This window comes from Protopterus annectens, chromosome 7.part0 (genome assembly GCF_019279795.1).
Source record: "Protopterus annectens isolate FY-2018-M chromosome 7.part0, PAN1.0, whole genome shotgun sequence".
Lineage (NCBI taxonomy): Eukaryota > Metazoa > Chordata > Ceratodontiformes > Protopteridae > Protopterus > Protopterus annectens.
The window spans coordinates 1,497,791,840-1,497,813,439 of NC_056739.1; positions in this window are offsets into that span (position 1 = coordinate 1,497,791,840).

The following is a 21,600-nucleotide window of genomic DNA, read 5'->3' on the forward strand; positions in this document are numbered from 1 at the left end:
TGTGTGTGTGTGTGTGTGTGTGTGTGTGTGCATTAATGTGTCTGAAAGTGTTTGTGCAAACATGTAGGTAAAGTAGTTAGTGGCCCGTCTCACCCAGTACAATTACCATTGCCATACCGTACAAGTGCTGTAGATGTTATTCACTATATAGGTACCTTGGGACACTCTACAACCTATAAGCTCTGTGGTGTGTGCGGTAACTGCATAACAGAATAATACCAATAACCACATAGCTAGGGGTTCTATTATGAGTCCTGTCAAATGTGTGAGTATGTGTTTGTGTGTATTATTGTGTGCAAGTGTGTATATATGTAGATTACAGTATTTTGTGGCCTCTCTCACCCAGTACATCACTCATTGTCACAATTTGCAAGGCCTGGTGATGTCCCTTGCCTTAGAAGTACCTTTGGACAAGTGGCACCCCATAATCTCCAGGGTGTGTATGATAATTGTGTAACAATGTAGTAACAATAAATAAATAGGTGGGGTTCTACTCCCAGTCCTGGTAAATGTCTGAGAGAAGAGTATCTTGTATGTATTTGTGTGTGAATGACATCTATTGGATGGGCATGGATTCATATTTTATGCCATGGTACACACAGTACACATTCCTAAGTCTGCTGTATGAGGTTCACTGTTCATATCAACCGTAGTGGAATCTGTAGACACTTTTCAGCCCTATAAGCCCTGTGCAACAGTATGGAATAGTATGGTACGAATAACAAGATAGGTTGGCCTGCTAATGTCAGTACTGGCAAGTGTGTGTGTGTGTGTGTGTGTGTGTGTGTGTGTGTGTGTGTGTGTGTGTGTGTGTGTGTGTGTGTGCATTAGAGTGTCTGAAAGTGTTTGCGTAAACATGTAGGTAAAGTAGTTGGTGGCCCCTCTCACCCAGTACAATTACCATTGCCATACCTTACAAGTGCTGTAGATGTTATTCACTATATAGGTACCTTGGGACACTCTACAACCTATAAGCTCTGTGGTGTGTGTGGTAACTGCATAACACTATAATACCAATAACCACATAGCTAGGGGTTCTAATATGAGTCCTGTCAAATGTGTGAGTGTGTATGTGTTTGTGTGTATTATTGTGTACAAGTCTGTATATGTGTAGATTACAGTATTTTGTGGTCTCTCCCACCTAGTACATCACTCATTGTCACAATTTGCAAGGCCTGGTGATGTCCCTTGCCTTAGAAGTACTTTTAGACAAGTGGCACCCCATAATCTCCATGGCATGTATGATAAATGTGTAAAAATATAGTAACAATAAATAAATAGGTGGGGTTCTACTCCTAGTCCTGGTAAATGTCTGTGAGAGAAGAGTAACTTGTATGTATTTGTGTGTGAATGACATCCATTGGATAGGCATAGATTCATATTTTCTGCCATGGTACACACAGTACACATTTCTAAGTCTGCTGTATGAGGTCCACTGTTCATATCAACTGTAGTGGAATCTGTAGACACTCTTCAGCCCTATAAGCCCTATGCAACAGTATGGAATAGTATGGTACGAATAACAAGATAGGTTGGTCTGCTAATGTCAGTACTGGCAAGTGTTTGTGTGTGTGTGTGTGTGTGTGTGTGTGTGTGTGTGTGTGTGTGTGTGTGTGTGTGTGTATGTGCGTGTGGGTGCGTCGGTGTATATAGCAGTAGTTGTGAGTGTGTAGATTTGTATACGACACTATTATGAGTACTCACACACCCAGTACAGCCAGCATTGCCATACCCCACAAGGCCACGTGATGTTATTCACCTTACAGGTACCTTGTAACATTCATCACACTAGTAGTCCTGTGCCATCTGAAATAACCACATAATAGTGTGGTACCACAACTTGATGGGTAGTGATTCCAAACACAACACTGGCAACTGTGATTCTGTGCGTACGTGTATGTGTGTGTGTGTGAACAGTATTTTCTGTGTGTTTGGTCAACACAGTATCCTCTGAGGTTGAGGGCATTAGCAATTTGATGTGTACTCCACCCACCACATTTACCATTGTCCACTATACTAGAGCTGATGTCAACCACCATAGACTGAGATACAACCCCTCAGCCCTATAATTTGTGAGGCACATGCAAGAACTGTTACACAGATCTGGTAAATGTGTGCAGATACAGTTGTACCCCCACAATGATGTGGTCGATGTGTTACTACACTGCCATACCCCTTGTTGGTGATGTCTGCAGGGCCACATACTGCTGACACACAGACACCTGGAACACAAACAGAACACAGCATGTAAGAACACATTTACTTAGTGTTACTAACAACAATAATGCATAATGGCTGAAAAGGTACAGACACACTCTGATGTGTACCCATTACAAATGCCAGATGACAGCACCTTCCACAGCATTAAATAGCTACACTAAAGTCACCATATGAATCAGACCCATATAAGCATGTCCCTGCATTGATGGCATGGATGTGGCACAGGTATGTATCATCATATGCACAGGGTGTTGTGTGGGTTTGCCAGAAGCCTAGGCTGGGCAACACGGTTGACATCATGTGTGTGTGTTTGGGGGGTGTTCATTAAATGGGCAGTGCAGGGATGGTTTGTTTGTGTGCGTGTGTGTGTGTGTGTGTGTGTGTGTGAGTGTGTGTGTATGTGTATGTGTGTGTGTAGATGATTTTTCTGATGGTGATGTGTGTGTGTTTGTATGCGCACAGTCATGCCATGTGGGCACCCCATACAGGGGTACTTTGGACAGCTGTGGGCCATACATGGGGTGTACAGTTCACCATTTCTGGCCAGGGACATGGGAACTGGGCCTGATGAGGGTATCACTGGCACCACCAGAGCCAAGTCCAGATGCAGTACTACTCCCTGCTAGTGACTGCTGCCTGCTGGGTCTGCATCCCTGTTGGGACCAGCCAGGATCACATGCCCATGGCCTGCTGTGTCATGGTGAGTACAGCACACCCCCTTCAGTAGTACTGGTGGTACTGCCAGCATGGGAATGTGATGGTGCACGACCATGTAGACCCTCAGCTTATTGTGGTGCTGCCCTACAGCCACATGGCTGCTGGCCAGTGTCTGCCAAATGCTCAGGCACAAATACTGCACGGTTGAGAAGTGCCAAGGTCTCTCCCCACCATCTATCCATGACCCCCAGTATGCTCCCAGATTGCTGCAGTGAGTTCATATTGCCAAGGATACCAGGAACGTGCTCATCCACGACCCTGCATATATGTCTGGTATTATGTTCATTAAGTGCCTGTGCCCCCATGACAGCCTGAAACATCTGTCTGGTGACTGCTGCCATGGCACTTGCAACAGGGGCATGATGGGCTGTAATCCTCCTTCAAGCACCCCTGCCCATCTGCCTGTGTGGGACCTCACCAGCACTCTGGGTATGGCTAGTGCCTGCAATCTCACTTTCCATAGTCACCACAGTAGCCTGTTCCATGCCACCACCCACCAACTGTCCATTATCTGTGGCCACTGGCAATGGGGTATGTGTGGGCATTGTGATTGTGTATGTGGATGGGGTTGACAATAATGGAATGCCAACCAATGGCACAATATCAGCCCCTGACAACCCTACCTGTGCCTCAATATGAGTATCATCATGGTCAGATTCTGCAGAGACACTGACATCAGTATCAGAGTGGGAGGGACCGCAGCCACCATGTCCACCTGTGAGGGAAAAACAACATATGTAAATCACTACTGGCACTATAAGGTTTGCTGGTACACACACACACACACACACACACACACACACACACACACACACACACACACACACACACACACACACACACACGTGAGGTGCTTCAAAGGCATTATGCAGACTTCATATTAGTCGACTGGGGGCATTCATGACACACAGACAATAACATACACACTCTGGATGGACCCTCAACATCATTCAGTACAGCCCTTTCCAATTACCGTTACTACCAATATACACCTGTGGGGTAAGTGAGTGGTGTGATGATGGCCATTCACCTAGCACACACTGCACCTATGTAAATTATTGCTGTTCACCTGTATAGCACTGTGGCAACTCCTACAGAACATACCCCCCAACTGTACAGGGTTTTGCTGAATGTCTACATGTGTGGCTCATATGTTTTGTCTGTTCCTCATAACTCCTATGTTTGTCTGATACATTACTGGGTCGACCTGTGGATTGGTGTCACTAAGTAATGTCCTAATTGGAGGTGCAGCTGCATAACCTGCAGTACATATATTTTAAAACAAAGCCAGTTACTCAAACAACTTCCCAAGCTTACAGTGGATATAGTAAGTGTACACACCTGTTAACACTCCAGGGTTTCATGATATATCACTAGACCTCAGAAATCAGGTCATAACATTGCCATAATTTGATATGAGATATGACATGTGTAATCCAAATAAAGAACATACACATCAGTTACAGGTAACATCTGGTAACTGAAATAGGTACAATAGGCTGTTTGCATGAGTGTGCACACCCTTAAAGTAATACTCTGTTAAAGCCACTTCTGATTTAATCACAGCATGCAGTCCTATTGGGAAGGTGTCTATTAGCATGGCACATCTTAACTTGCAAATGTTTGCACATTTGCACTTGCAAAACACCTCCAACTATGTCAGATTGCAAGGGCATCCCCTGAGCACTGCCCTCTTCAGGTCTCCCTGCATATATCCTATTGGACGTAGGTGTGGGCTCTGACTCGGCCAGGGCAGAACATTGCGTGTGTTCTGGTGAACCAACCTTTTGTTGATATGGATGTATGGTTTGGGCCATTTTTTTGTGCGGAAAGGTGTAATTCCTCACCATCCACAGCTATGTGGCAGACACCAGGATGTTTTGGAGCCACAAAGGACCAGTGTTTGGAACTGTTCATAATCCCCTCTAACTTGGCTACAGCCCCAGGTCCACCTTGTGAACAGCAACTCCAAAGCAGGACTCTGCCATCCCCATGCTTCACCATGGGGGTGGTGTTATTGTGGTGATGTGCAGTGGTGATATTGTGCCAAACACACCTGTCAGAATTGTACCAATGAGTATAACTGTGGTCCCATATTACCATAACACATTTCCCACTTGCTTTTTGGAGACCTGATGTATTGTTTCCAGACTTTCACCAGGCCTGGATATTGTTTGGTGTGAGGAACTTCTACCATCTTCCAGCTCTACCCTATAGGCAGAACATATGGAGACCATGGAAGGTTGTTGTGACATGTTGTACACACCCAGTACTTGCTGGAGATTCCTGCTACTCCTTCACTGTTGCTGTAGGGCTCCTGGCAGCCTCCCTGGTCAGTTTTGGTCTTGTTTTCTCATAGACTTTGGCGGTATGTCCACTTCTTTGCAATGTCATTGTAGCTCCATATTTTCACCACCTTTTGATGACTGTCTGCACTGTGTTCCATGGTATGTGCAATGCTGTGGAAATATTTGGGAACCCTTCTCCAGCTGATATATCTCAAACATATGGTCCCTTAGCAGCTTTGTCAGCTCTATGTGAACCATGGCTGTTATAGTAGGCAACTGGGTATATGTTAGGATAATCCTGGTAGGACAGCTGACCATTAGTTGCTGTTAATCAAAGAGTCTCTGTAATTGATGGCTGTTGTGTGCCCATTAAGATGTACTGCTGTAGTTATATCAAAAGCTGCCTCAACACAGTACTAGCTTCACCTTGTACACACATATGCAGCTAGGTTGTTGTACTATTGGTATGTATCATTATTGTTCCCCTAACAGATTTGTTTGCTTTACAATTGAATTGTACAGGCTATAGGTCAGATGAAAGGTTGGCAGTATTCTGAACTTGTCCATTATGCTCTCATTTTTGTATATCACACATACCTGGCATTCTAACAGGTGTGTACACTATTTATATTCATTGTATACCACTAATTTCTACAATATGACCCTAGTTTTGGGCCTTTGTCCCCCCATTTTGTCAGTCTTTTTCCAAGTGTCCTGCAATGACAGGTTGTGAGGTATGCTGCAGATATGTGACATCTCCTGTAAATAGGTCCCTGTCATGACCACCATGATGCAATGCAGTAAACAACACCACAGGTGAACATGCAGATATTGCCAAATGGCTGAGTGTAACAGTTGTGTGCATGGTCACATGCATTAACTTTAGCATGCCTGAGGTACTGGTGAGCCAAAACAGGGAAACCCCATACTTACTGTGTTCAGGCTGCTGTCTCATGTGCAGACCAGAGGAACCTATGTAGTAGTGAGGGAGAGGTGTTGTCAGCAGCTTCACATTAGGCATTGTTACAAGATGAATGCTACATTTCTGAACAAGTACAGTACACACTATGATATTACACAATTCGGTGTCCTGCACCATAGATGTGCTCTTGTGTACATTACTACACCCCACTCACTAATCCATTTTGCACTGACATATGCATCTAGAGACTCTGTAGAAGATAGTTTAAATGCTACCTCATTACATTGATGTGTACTTTGGCCATACCTGGATGCTCCTCGCTTGTTGCCTGGCTGCCACCCACTGTTTCCAGTGTTTGAGTTTATGTGGAGCCTACCCCAAGATTGGCAAGGAGCTCCTATGTTGCAGTAAGTGGAGCCTGTGTAGCAGTACAGTCAGTCTCTCACTACAGCATCAGCCCTTTGCTGGGCATGATGTATCAGGTCAGTTGCTCTATGTCTGACCTGATCATATGTGTGTCCATGGTGGCCCAACATGTTCACTCTTTGGATGATCTCATCTGACAGGGCAGTCCGCTCCTTTAGATTTTGCAGGCTACGGCCAGAAAGGATGGCATAGTGTAAGATTACAGCTTCTGTGATGGCTCCTGTCTCTGCATTGGTGTAAGGCATTTGCTGCTGCATGGCACCTGTAGGACATACACAGGGAAACTTATCACAAGACCTCAGACATTGCCCAGAGTTCTTTACAGAGCCAGCACATGCATACGGACTATCATTAGCCACCACTTACAAGCACATCTTACCCCTGTACCTGGCAGCGCTGTATGAACATGCATTGTACTCCTGCTCCTGATGTGTCATGTTCCACCCAATGAGGGCCAGTACATTGCATAAACCACCATTCATCATTCACATTTGTTTAGAGGGATGACAGTGATCATGTTCCTTGTGGATGGGATGTCAATGGTGCTTAGGCTTTGCTTGTATACAGTGAGTAATGGAGCTGGAAGCAGATGCCTGGGTTCATGTAGGATGCAGACGGGAATGTTATCAGGCCACAAGGGACTTGCTTTTGTCAAGTTTGATTAGACAGTTTGGACCTGATCCATGATGATGAGGGGAGGGGTGCATGTGCTGTGCATATCCACCTATACTGATGGTGATCCAGGGTGGTGATGTTTGCCCTAAACCTGTCTGCAGCAGGTTGGCTGTAACTATGGTGTGTGTGTATGTGCTGTGATTGACCACCATTACAGGGTGAGTTGGGTTGGTGCCTCTGAGACTGTAGACATATGTGAAGATGGCCTTGTGATTGCCCTTAGTGGATGTGTCCAATTTGTACTCATAGTTAGCCTTACAGTAATTCACCTGTGACCTATTATGCTTGTTAAGATAAAGGTTAACATGCTGCCCAGTTGGTGCATGCTCCTACTTTGCCCTGTACAACCAATATAGCATCACATTATGTGCTTTGTGCATTGCTGTTGTCCAGCAAAGGGGTTTTCTCTGCTTTGGTTGGGGCAGGTTTTACAAGTAAGGTTTTGCTGAGGCCATACAGCTATGTGGGTGGTCATATATCTGTTTGTGGTAGGCATGGACACAGGGTCAGAACACAGTTGGCCACCTCTACAATTTCAATGTGATGCTCATGCTTATTATACTACCCGTGTCTGTGTCAAGGGCAATGACATCACCAGTATCTGTAGAGGTGTAACTCTGCTGGATGCACAGAAACTAAGGTTACACACGTGTGCAAGATGTACAGCTTATTCACCTGATGTTTTGCATCCCATGTCAGTTGTTATGAAGCAGCCAGGTACACCTACCCATAGATACATATGCACAGGTAATACAGGCTATACATTTCTGTTCTGTGTCAGTATGGCACACTGTAATGACAGTCTTGCTGCACAGTCAGTCATGTCAACCTGTTAGGGTAGGACATCTGTAGGACAATGCACATACATGGTGGGCTATGGGCCCCAATTAGTGACACTTTCTTCATATTGCTGTAACACACATGTCATTTGATAGTGCAGTAGCCTTTGCATTCACACATATACCCTGGAGTATGTCTGATGCTCATATGGCAGGCAGAGAAGTGAAAGGCTAGGTGTGTGGTAGTGAGGGTAGGAACTGTTAATGTTGTGAGTATGACTGGTATGGGGACAGAGCTAGCTGATATGCTGGACAGAAAAAAGGTGGATATATTGTGTGTGCCAGAGACCAGATGGAAGGGGTGTACAGCTGTGTGTATCAGAGTTTGATACAAATAGTTCTATCATGGTATGTATGGGAGGGGAAATAGTGTAGTGGTTAACCTGATGGAACATTATGCCAAGAGTGTTTGTGTAGGTGATAAGAGTGTTGAGTAGAGTGATGTTCAGAAGGCTGGGAATTGATGGTGTAATGTTGACAGTTGTTAGTGCATATGCTCCGCTAATTGCTTGGGTGATGGATGAGACAGACGTACTTTGGTGTGGTTGGATGAAGTGATGATGTGTGTACCCAAGGGTGAGTGAGTGGTAATTGGAGCAGATTTCAATGGGCATGTTGGTGAAGGGGGCAGAGGGGATGCAGAAGTGATGTGTAGGTATGGTGTTAAGCAAAGGAATACAGAAGGTGAAATGGTGGTGGAGTTTGCAACAGAGGTTGGACATGGGTGTGGGGAATGCATAGTATTACAACACCGAGGGGCATAGGGTGACATACAAGAGTGGAGGAAGATGCACACAGGTGGATTATCTCCTATGCAGGTGGGATTGTTTGAAGGGGATTGGTAACTGTAAAGGGATGACAGGGGAAAGTGTAGTTAGTCAGCATGGAAGGTTGGTCTGTGGGATGACGTTGGTGATCACAAAGAGGGGGAGGAGTGTGAGGGTGGCACCAAGGATCAAATGGTGGATACTGAGAAAGGGTGATTGTGAGGTTGAGTTCAGGGAAGAGTTAAGACAGGCAGTGGGTGTCAATGAAAAGTTAGCAAATATCTGGGTAACTACATCTAAGCTGGTAAGGGAAATGAGTAGAACAGGGTTTGGTGTGACATCTGCACAGAGGAAGGAGGACAAGGAGACCTGGTGGTGGCATGAGGAAGTACAGTGGAGTATACTGAGCAACAGGTTGGCCAAGGAGAAGTGAGATTGTCAGACAGATGCAGAAAGTAGACAGGTGTATAGGGAGATGGGGAGCATGACAAAGAGAGTGGTGGCAAAGGCTGACAATGGGGCATCTGAAGGGTTGTATGTAAGGTTGGACACCAAGGATTGAAAATTGGATCCTTATCAATTGGCTTGACAGATGCATGTAGATAGGAAGGATGTGCAACCGATAAGGCTGAGAAAGGATAATGGTGGAACTGCACTCAATAGCGAGGAGAGTGTGTCGAGCAGGTGGAAATGGTACTTTGATGGGCTGTTGAATGAAGAGAATGAGAGAGTGAGAAGGTTGGATGATGTGGGTATGGTGAATCAGGATGTGCAACAGATTATCAAGGTGAAGTAAGGATAGCTATGAAGAGGTTTAAGAATGCAAAGGCTATTGGTCAAGATGACACACCTGTGGAAGCATGGATGTGTTTAGGACAAATGACAGCGGTCTTTTTAACCAGATTGTTTACTGTAATCTAGGAAAGTGAGAGGATGTGTGAGGAGTGGATGAAATGTGTTTGGGTACTGATTATGAGAATAAGGGTGGTGTGCAGAGCTGTAGTAACTACAGAGGGATAACATTAATCAGTCACAGCATGAGGTAATGGTAAAGGGTGGTGGAAGCTAGGCTACAACTGGAGGTGAGGATTACTGATCAACAGCATGGTTTTATGCCAGAATAGAGCAGTACAGATGTGATGTTTGCTCTGAGAGTGTTGATGGGGACATACAGACTAGGTCAGACATAGTTGCGTGGTGTCTTTCTGGACTTACAGACAGCATATGACAGGATGCCTAGACAGGAGTTTTGGTATTGTATGAGGTGGTCAGGAGTGGTGGGGAATCCGTAAGAATGCTACAGGATATATACAAAGCTAGTGTGACAGCAGTGAGTTCTGCATTGGGAGTGACAGTTGTGTTTAAGGTGGAGGTAGGAGTGCATCAGGGATCAGCTATGAGCCATTTCTTATTTCCATTGGTGATGGACAGGTTGACAGACATGATCAGATAGGAGTCACCCTAGACTGTGCTGTTTGCAGATGACATCATGGTCTGTAGTGAGAGTAGGGAACAGGTTGAGGAGACCCTGGAGAGGTGGAGGTATGATCTAGAGGGGGAGGAATGATGGTCAGCAAGACTATGATGGAATATATGTGTGTGACTGGGAGGGAGGATGGAGGAATGGTGAGGATGCAGGGAGTACAGTTTGCTAAAGTGGATAGGTGTAAATACTTGGGAACAACAGTTCAGAGTAATGGTGAATGTGGAGGAGAGGAGACAATGTGAGTATGGGCAGGATGTGGGTGGTGGGGAAGAGTGTCATGTATAATTTGTGACAGACAAGTACCATTAAGAGTGATAGGGAAGGTCTACAAGAGGGTAGTGCGACCAGCTTTGTTATATGGTTTGGAGACATTGGCATTGAAAAAAGAGGCACAAGTCAGAACTGGACATAGCAGAGTTATTGATGGTATGATTTACACTGGGTGTGACCTAACAGTGTCACAGTCAGTATTGTGCAACACACACTCCAGTAGTGGTCATATGTAAGCCATTCTTTCCTGGGGTGACTCAGGGCCCCGAGCTGTGTTCTATGTCACTGCAGACAGAAACAGTTTCTATGGGCATAAGTTCTGCTCAGCAATATATGAGTACAGCATGTGTTGTTGAGACATAATATTGTTTGAACTTCCTATTTTCCACATTTACATTCCTCCTACTGTATTCCACTACAGGCTTGATTGTTTGACATAGCTGTGTTTATTTGTTTTCAGTTTAATTGAGTGTATGTGTCTGTCTGTTTTTTTTTCTGTGTGTGTATGTGTGTGTGTGTGTGTGTGTGTGTGTGTGTGTGTGTGTGTGTGTGTGTGTGTGTGTGTGTGTGTGTGTGTGTGTGTGTGTGCGTGTGTCTCTCTCTCTCTCTGAGACAGATGTAGGATATACATTTTTTTATATAGGCAGCATCTTGCCTTTAGTAGGTAATGCTCATGAGCAGCTGATGGCCTGTGCACCAATTGGAGTGCCCCACTTGCTAATTGCATGTGGAACAGCTGTGGTATCATTCCCATACCCAATAGCATGGAAACACACTCCTATAACTGAGTGCTTTATGTGGGCATTGCCCCTTTTCCTTGCCTGGGAGGAGTAATTCATGGAGGTGTGTGACAAGCAGCATCACAGAGTGTAGTTGGGAATACCTCTTACGACAAACACTGTGGAGACAGCCCAAGAAACTGGTGGAGAATGTTCCAGACATAGGGACATAATGTAAATATTGCTGTTATACAGTTGAACTAATGATAGTATGACAGGGTTTGTGTGGATATGGCTGTTCTGCATGAATTTAAGTCTGATCGTGTTATGTGGTTGACATAACTTCCAACTGTAGGGCTATCAGCAGATTGGCCAGAGTTTGGACTCTTATATATAGTGTGTTACTCACACATTGTTTGACCTTGGAAATGTAGTAGCATACTCTGAGGATTGCAGTCAGTAAATAGTAACATCCATGTCTGTTTCTGACTTCATATCCCTCAGAACAGATATGTTACCATAACCCTGTTACACCAGCAACTTTCTCAGTTTATGACAGCAATATGTCAATAATGCCCCTGTGGTTGGGCCTCTGCCCCCAAATATGTCAGGCTTTGTCCAGATGTCATGCTGTAAGAGGTGTATAGGTGTAGTATATCATTATATAGTGACTTTATTCCAGATATCATCCCAGTGATGTATCAAGACTGCCAGACATGTTACATGTTGGCCTTATATATGAGGGTGAAGCCTGGACGTTCTGTGGGACTCTATACAGTTGAGAGGACTGTGTATTTCTGGCAATTGTTGACAGGCTGTCAGGATTGTGTAGTAGTGTACTGTGAATGTGTTATTTGTCCTGTGTAGGGGGGTAGATGTAAGTGTTGAGGGTCTTTTTATATCTGACTTTGCATGCTGCTCCAGCTTCTGGTGCTCTATCAGCTGTATATGTTTGTAGGGGCAGACTGAGACATGTCCCATACCACAGTCAGGCATCAGACTACACTGTGAATTGGGCCAGTATATATAGGGGTAGTGTGTGAGTGGCAAACATTCTGACAATTTTGTTCACACAGTCCATATACTCTACTGTTCCTGTGACTTACCAGTATGTCACTTTGAATGTGATGAGATTGGTTCTGGGTATGCACTTTCACTCTGGTATCTTTTGGTCAGTGCTGTTACATCCCTGTAGTGCCTGTTATATTTGCAATTACATGTGTATTTCCCCATAGCACAATTGGGTTTGTGTTATGTCAGTCTGCCTGTACTTTAGACAGTACTTGATGACATGCCTAGCAGCTCACTGTAGTTACCCTACTGTGATGTTATGTCCCGATATTTATCAGATGTACTGTTACCTGGCCCCATACATGTTGTGTATGTCTGACACATCAGTAGGATGATGAGAAGCTGTATGTCAGTGAGTAGTAAGGAGTAATTTGGTTTTGGACTTGGGCTATTCCAGTCAGTATATGGTACAACAGACAGGAGGGTGTTGCTGCATCAACTGTGTCACCTTATCTATTCCAGTATTTGGGATATGTTCCAGTTTCATGGCTTTACATCCCCCCCGGTCAGGCTAGATCCAGATTTGTTGCACCAAAGCATACCTCTAGACTGGCCAGATTGTTTCAAACTGTCCAGGATTATTGCTCATATATATGTTCTGTTCCACAGAATCATTATGTTCATTTCTGTGGTAAATCACTGTGATGATGTGAGGATTTCTGTCTGTAAATGATGACATATATTTCAGTTTCAGAACTCACATCCTTCTGGATATGTATGCTGAAATGAACCCTGTTACTGTAGGAACATTCTACATTCTACATTTATAACTGCAGTGTGTACATTATGTCCCTGTTCTTGGACATTGTCCCCCCATTTTGACAGCCTTTGTCCAGAATTACTGCATTAAGAGGTGCAGAAGTATGGTGCTGGGTATGACTCCACTACATGTTATGGGCACACACACACACACACACACACACATATATATATATATATATATATATATATATATATATATATATATATATATATATATATATATATATTCCTTTTTTGATATCTATATATATGTTTATATAACAATATATATGTATATATTATATACATATTTGTTTTATATATATAGCTCCATATATCTGAAGTGTATACTTTTTAATATTTATCTATAACCATACACATCTATATGTGTATATTTATATATACTAAACATGACTAATTCCACAGTGTTTGTTCCCTACTATTCTATACTTGTACTGAATGATATATTTGAAAAAACAGCATTCATTATTGCATTTCAGATGGTGTAATGGCAAATTGCTCTGGATATGGTGTACAGGGTCCTGGGTTGAAGACTTGGCAATGCTGATTATTTTGTTGCTGTGCAGAACACTAGCTAATGGAGACAGGGTGATTAAGGCAGTTTTAAGTAGTTGTAAGCAGGTTTGTGTGGGTTTGCATGATTTTAAGCAATGCCAACACATGGTTAAATGGGAAACTGCTTAATCTGTGGAAACATTGCTTAGCATTGCAGAAACTCGCTTATTGCTGCTTACTGCAGCTTACTCCTGCTTACCCCCACACAAATTTCTTTAAATGAAAAGAAAAAGGAGTGATAGGAAAGTGGTGAAAAAGGGGGCACACAGAGGGAAAAACAATGTGACAGATAGCTAGGGGTGTGCAGGACGGGTGTAGGGAATGTCCATAGCTGTCCATTTCTGATACAGCAACAGCTGTGCATTTGTACAGAATTTGGAGTTGAATTTGGACACTCAAACCTCTGCTAGAGAGGTGAGGACAACAGTAATGAGGACAACAGTAATGTGTTGTTAAGCCAGTTAGACCAGATTACATGTGTCCAGTGGACATGTGCAAAATGGACAGCTATGTATGGGACGACATCTTTTTTGGGAACAGATTGCCCTTTTTTTTTATAAGGTGAGATTGGGATGTTGAGGAAGGATAGTAGGTATATTTGGTGAGGTAGGTTGGGTAGGAAAAAAGAAGTAAGGTGGGAAAGCAGCAACCTCAACAAAATAAGAAACAGCCACTTCCAAGCCAATAACTAGTCCCCGAAAAACACAAAATGCCACCTAACCACAATGAAGTGGAAAGGTAGAAGATAGAATCCACACAAGCCGAATGATTGCCACACTTTAGTGTAAAATCCACATAGATCTTGTTGTAAAATCCACACAGGTCAAGCGCTTTCGTCAGAATGACTTCTTCAGAACAATTTCAAATTAACCAGACATTCCTTATATACCCCAAATTAGTTAATCAATCCAATTAGCACTAAGCATTTAAAAACACAGTAACCCAGTAATGTAAAACAATTAAAACAAACCAGTGTTGTTTATATATAGAAACATATAAAATTTACTTTATTTTGTTAGCTCTAAATCGGAGCTCTGGTTTAATACTGATGCCAGGAAACTCACAGGCATTAACCTTAAATTGCCATCTAGTTTCAGCCCTAAGTAACTTGTTGGTCCAATCCCCCCTCTAAAATCTTTATACACTATTTCTAAAATACCAAATTTAAAACTATGGCTGGGGTTGATTTTGATATGTTTGTATAAAGCATTTTTCCATCCATTCTAGAAATACTGTAACAGTGTTCGTAAATTCTACGGCTTAATCTTCTCTCTGTTTTTCCAATATAAAAACATTGGCATACATTACACAGAGCTAAATAGACAATACCTGTTGTATTACAAAAACCTGTAACAAAGGTCACCTCAAAACCAAAAGGGCCTAGCTTTACCTTGGGAGTCTCCAAAATATATTTGCAGTATTCACACGCCCCACATCTGTGGGCACCCTCCCTTCTCCTTCTACCTGATGGAACATGTTCCAAAATATTTTTCAAGTTTTTATGGACTCTGTAGGTAAAAAGAGGTTCTGGGCCAATTAGGGCTAAAACATCCTTGTTCCCCTTAAACATAGCCCAATTGTTCTTAATTATCTTTTTAATTTCTTCTGATGTTTCACCGTAGGTTAAAACCATAGCTTGGGTAAAATCTTTTTCAGCATTATAAACTGTGGACTCCACTCTCTCACTAGAACCCAGCAAGGGTTGGTATCTATGGTTCCATTCACCCATAACTTGGTTTCTGATACCTTCCAGAAAAACAAGAGGGTATCCTCTATTGAGAAACATGTCCAACACTAGCTTAGTTTCCTCTTCTACATATTCCTTCTTAGAACACATCCTCACTACTCTTACCATTTGCCCCTCAACAATGTTACGTTTAATATACGGGGGATGGTTACTTGAATATACCAAGTAATCATTGGAAAAAGTAGGCTTCCTATAAATCCTGGAGTGGAACATGTTATCTTGAAGCTCCTTAATAAGTTTGACATCCAAAAAATTAATTTCACTAGAACTCCCATTACCAGTGAATTTAAAATAATCACATACTTGATTAATGTAATCCAGAAAAGATTGGAATGATTTAGTGTCTTTCCATAAAATAAATAGGTTGTCTAAAAACCTGAAGTACAAGTGCCAGTTGTTGGAATACATAGAATTGAAAATAAATTGCTTTTCCCATTGGTACATAACTAAATTAGCAAACATGGGGGCAGAACTGCTACCCATAGCTACCCCATTGATTTGTCTATAGAATTCCCCTTCAAAAGTGAAAAAGTTGTTCTTTAGTACAACCTCCATGAGTTCAACTAAAAAATTGATTTTACACCCACTTAGGTTGGATTGACTCACAAGTATATCATTAAAATATTCCAGCCCTATATCATGGAGAATGGAGGTAAAAAGGTCGACTACATCAACAGTAGAAAAATATGCTTCATGGCTAAAAAATTCATTTTTCATTTTCCTTAAAAAATCCCAGGAATCAATAAGTATATGTTCAATTGGTACTAATGCCTGTCTAACAATACGATCAATATAAATACCAATAGTATAAGTTATACTGTTGTGGGCAGATATTATAAGCCTATAGGGGGGATCCTTGATGTCCTTATGTGTTTTGGGAATTCCAAATATAATAGGTATGATCGGATGTTCAACATGAAGAAAGTTATATTCTTCCTCATTAATAACCCCTTGCATTAATGAATCTTCCAACAAGAATTTTATCTTACTAAAACTCAAATTAATTTTGTTTCTGGAGGCTATCTCATATTTAGTGCTGTCATTCAACAAATTTGTGATTTTGTTGTTGTAATCAACAACATTACTAATAACCATACCTCCACCCTTGTCTGGTTTCATAAACCGGAGTATGTGGTTATCACGTAATTCATACAGTAATTTTCTCTCTGTAAATAAAAGATTATGTTTCATGTTTTTACTAGTATGTAAAAGCTTGAATATCTCCTGACTACAGACATTTTCAAAATAATTTAAAATGGGTATCAGAGGGGGGGTTGTAACAACTTTTCTTGTAAATAATGGGTTTACTGTATTCCACTTGCCTAGATTTCTCTTGATTTAAAATTTTTTAATTCAATTTCCTAATAAAAATTTTGAAATCTAATAAAGTTTGACTGACATCTTCTTTGGTAGAGGGAACAAACTTCATACCTTTCATAAATAAGTTGAACACATATTTGTTGAGTGGAAATTGTGCATAATTGTACATTTTAAAACCTTTATACAAATGCACAATGCCATCGTAATTAATAATATTCTCATCCTGAGTATTTTTCTCAGTGCTTGTTAAAATTACTTGTAACTGTTTTTCCTCCTGAAGGACGTGTTCCTGTATCTCTGTCTGCCCCCTTCTGCCCTGGATTCTAAAAAATAATTCTTCTGCCTTAATTGGTTTCTATTGTGGATCCTTTCGGATCTCCTAAGTGGGAGGTACTCCATATCGTAACTGTTTTCACCAGTGTTATTTCTGTATGATCCTGTGTTCCCATGAGGGTTTGCCTGTTGACTATATGCATCAGTATCAGCATTAACCCCATCCATATAACTTTTAGGGAAGGGGTATGCCAAACCTTTATTATACTCAAATTCATCTCTAATAAGTTTTTTCTTCTTTCTGTTAACATTGTTATTAACCTCATTCTCAACTCTATCAAAAATCACGTTGTACCTATAGGAGTATTGACTAAAATAACCATCACTTAATATAACATTATTGATGTCATCAATTTCTTTAAACAACACATTTATCTTTTTATTGTTTAATCTCAAAATAAATTCCATTAACTTATGTTGGGTAGGAAGACAGACAAGACAGCAGACAGGGGCGGTATATGACACATGTGGGGGGTAAACACCTTGGACAGGGAGAGTGGTTGGGAATCGGATGCCTATGAGCCCCCAAATGGATACAGTGGGATTAAGGTCCCCATCCATGGGTAGTCACCACTGCACCTTCACGGCCCCAAAAGTGGCTGCACTGGGAGCTGAGTAGGAGGGGCAGGCTGACCCTCAAGATGCACCACACAGCCCTCAAGCTGGCATAGCAGATCTTCAAACTCCTTTCAAAGTTGGCTACGCACCAATCCCCAGACCTGATAATGGGTAACAGTGTCCTGTTTGTGCCTGCTCCCGGGGGTGACAGGCCCCATTCCCTGAGGCAGTTCCACCCAAAGGTGGTGCAGGACCAACAGAAGAGGAGGTCCCAGGTTGAGTCCCAGATGTGCTGGGGCCTGGTGCCACAGCCATTTGAGGCAGGAAAGGTAGATTTGCTGGGATAGATGTGCTATGGTGTTGCAGTTTTATAGCATATGTTGGTTAGTCATGAAAAACACATTCCAGGATTAGGTATAACAGCATGCATAGGTATCCAAAACAACAGATTTGGAACAGTTGCATAGCAAACAGAACACATGCATATATGGAACCACAGTGGCCACTAAAATGGCATGCAGGTTACATTGATAGCAACAGGCCACCAATGATAGTATTTGAACAAGGAACATTAATAGTCAAATGTAGAACAATAGGACACTTCCCAACAGTAGGTTTGGTGAAAAACATACCCATTGATTTATGTGTTTAGATTAAAGGTGCCGATAGGGTGGGGGAGAGAGATGTCAATTAACAACTGTATAGGCTTCAATTGTTCACAACTTTAATGATCACTGCTCTAGTCATTACTCTCCAGTTTTTACCTCATTTTACATCGACCTATGGCCTTGGGTTGGGCATCGGTATGTTTGTACACAGTGTATAATTACAGGCCTCTTGCAGCTAATTTATACCTTTTCTTACCTGGCAGACCTGTGGAGGACATTTCTGTTAACACTACCTGACTGTTTCTACCCATATTCACATAGTCAGGGTCACATATGTGTGTGTGTGTGTGTGTGTGTGTGTGTGTGTGTGTGTGTGTGTGTGTGTGTGTGTGTGTGTGTGTACTACTGCTATACTTTGCCTTGATTTCTGTCACCCTGGGTGTGGGTGGCAGTGACCACTAGCTGTGACAGCGTGACACTTGAGGGACATTTCTTGGAGGAGACTACTTGGTGTATGTACTTATCTTGCTGTCATTTGCAGCTTTGGGGTTGGACAGTGGGTGTTGTACACAGTATATAAGTACAGCCTTCTTACAACTAAGATATACTTTTTCTTTCCTGGCAGAGCTGTGGAGGAAATTTCTGTTATCACTTCCTGACTGTTTCTATACATATTCACATATTCCTGGATGAAATTATGCATACAGCTTACTACCACTCCCGGGATTCGAACCGTGCCTGCTTGTGCAAAAAAATACAACAAAATTTGTGTTTCATCAGAGTGAGCTATTGAGAAACTGCTGTCTCATGTTTGAGTGTTTTCTGCCTAATACTCTCTTGGTTGTACAATCTGACCTTGTAATTCTGACATTCATGCATTGCAGATAGTTCTTATACTGTGTATTCATACTTGGCATAGCACAGTCTGGAAAACACCAGTTAACACAGCATTACTATTCAGGTATCAGATCTTGGTACATGGAACATTTCATATAGTTAATCGCCTGCTTTACAACTCCACAATCTTTGCAAGATGAGCCTTGATTATTTAATGCTTTGAGAGCTATAGTTGCTGTGCAGAAACTGTACACATTTTGATTCATACCACCATATACCAAAGTAAACACAACCAGTTCGAGGTTTTGATTTTTTTTTTGACAGGTACTGACACTTTTATTGATATATACCGTGTACGTCACTGTTACTTTGCTAATGTCTCATTTATTCAGTGCAAATCATACTCATTTTTAAATACTGACAGGTGATATTCTACTCCTGTCTATTTATTTGCCCAGAATAGTACAAGCTAAATTTGAACTCACCAGCCTCATGACACAGCCTTAGCAAACTGCTGGCATTTGCATCCATGTTCACAGCCTTCTCATCTGCAGCTGTACAGGAGATAGAGAAACATTTATGCATACCTATCCATCACATACAGAGGCTGGACTTTGGAAATCACTTATTGATATTGATACTTACACACATCTGGGACATTCATCTCCCATGCATCTTGGACCCACTGGTCCAACAGCTCCATCTTCCTATGCTTTAAGCCAGCAAAGGGGTGCTGGACCTGCTCACCAGTCCGAGGGATGCAAGTGACACTGGTGAGATCATGTGCAAATGGCTCCAGGCCTCTGCTTTGTATTGGGAGTCCTGGTACTGGTCCTGCAGCAGTCTCCTTTCATGGTCTTTTACTAGGAGTCTAATCATGACCCTGGACTCCTGAATGCCCCAGCGCTGCACCCAAAAGCGCACACCCCCACCAACACCAGCCATAGTGCCTGCAGTGATAAGCTACAACTGGGTATGGGCTGTATTCCTGCCTGTGAGGTTTAAATAAGGCTGATTTCCTGTACCTTGCCATGATTCCACAGCTTTGAATATGCTGAGCTAAGCTAAATGATGGGCAAACTCGCTTAGCAAAAATAAGCATTGCTTAAAGGGGTAGATGCTAAGCATTGCTTACCAGTATGGAAATCTGCTTAAGTACGCTGATTATTGTTAAGCATACAAATTTAAGCAATGCTTACTCAACTAAGCATAGCTTAGCACAATTTAGCATTGTTCAGCTTTAATTTTATGGACTATCAGGATTGTGGGGTTGATTCCTTCTCAATGACATCTTATGATATGTATGTTTACCTTCCATAACATCCCCCTATGTGCTTTCATTACATTATATTCTTTTGTGGCTATACTGTATGGGACACTTGCATTTATATGCGGGTTTCACATCTGTATTACACTGACACTTTACATTTGGACCTGATACACTACCCTGGTTAACAAATATATATTATTCACTATTTATTTAAAAAATATATACTTTTAGTGCTATTTTCACATATAAAAATGAATGGATTGCATTGGGGCTCAAATCATGAATAACTGCATGCTAAGCAAATGCTCTAACCACTACACTATTTCACTTTGATTATCTTTGCTGTATGTTTCCATTTAGCTCCTTCTGATGTTTAAGCTATGCTATACACAGCTGCATGATGTGAATACCAGCTTAGATATGCTTAAACTTTATTGGAGACAGAAAAAAAAATAAACATGTTTTATTTTTATTTCCTTTAGGGGTATGCACACTGCTTTCTACCTCTTAGGGCAGGACATCTGGACATCTACATCATACAGAGGTATTATTTTACTCGTTCCTTTCAGGAACATGCATACTTATTTGGTATGCCAGCATGTACTCTGGCATACCATTGTGGACATTATCTGTGCTGGACCATTGTGAGGAGCTGTACTTCTGTGTGTATTCTAATGTATTTTGCCAGTGGGCACTGTTATGTTGTGATAACAGTGTCCACAGACACTGTTAGTTGCTTTAGAATTGCTGTACAGCAATTCTAGAGTGTAGAGGGCATGTGTACTGTGCAAGCAATGCTCGGACATGCCCCCTGCACTTGTTCACGGATCATGTACGTGCAGGTTAAACAGCACTCCTCTTTCATGAATATGCAAGGTGCTCTGCTGTGCTGCACTGGCATGGTCCACTCAGTGCAGGAATAGCACTATTCCTGCACGGAGTTTGATGAATCCCAGGGAGATATATTTAAATCCCTAGTCCATCCTGTGATGATCAGCACAGCTATCCTCACACATTATTCAGAAATAGTTCATAATTGATGTAAGATGAGGTGAACTGTTTCAGGTTATATTTCATTTGTTCTAGTCTGCCCATAATGTTGGCAGGATCAGGCATAGGTTTGCTTTTTATGGCTTCTTTAATATGCACCATTTATTATATTAAAAGGCCTCCTTAGTTGTACCACTAACTCAGAGAATGTGTATTATTT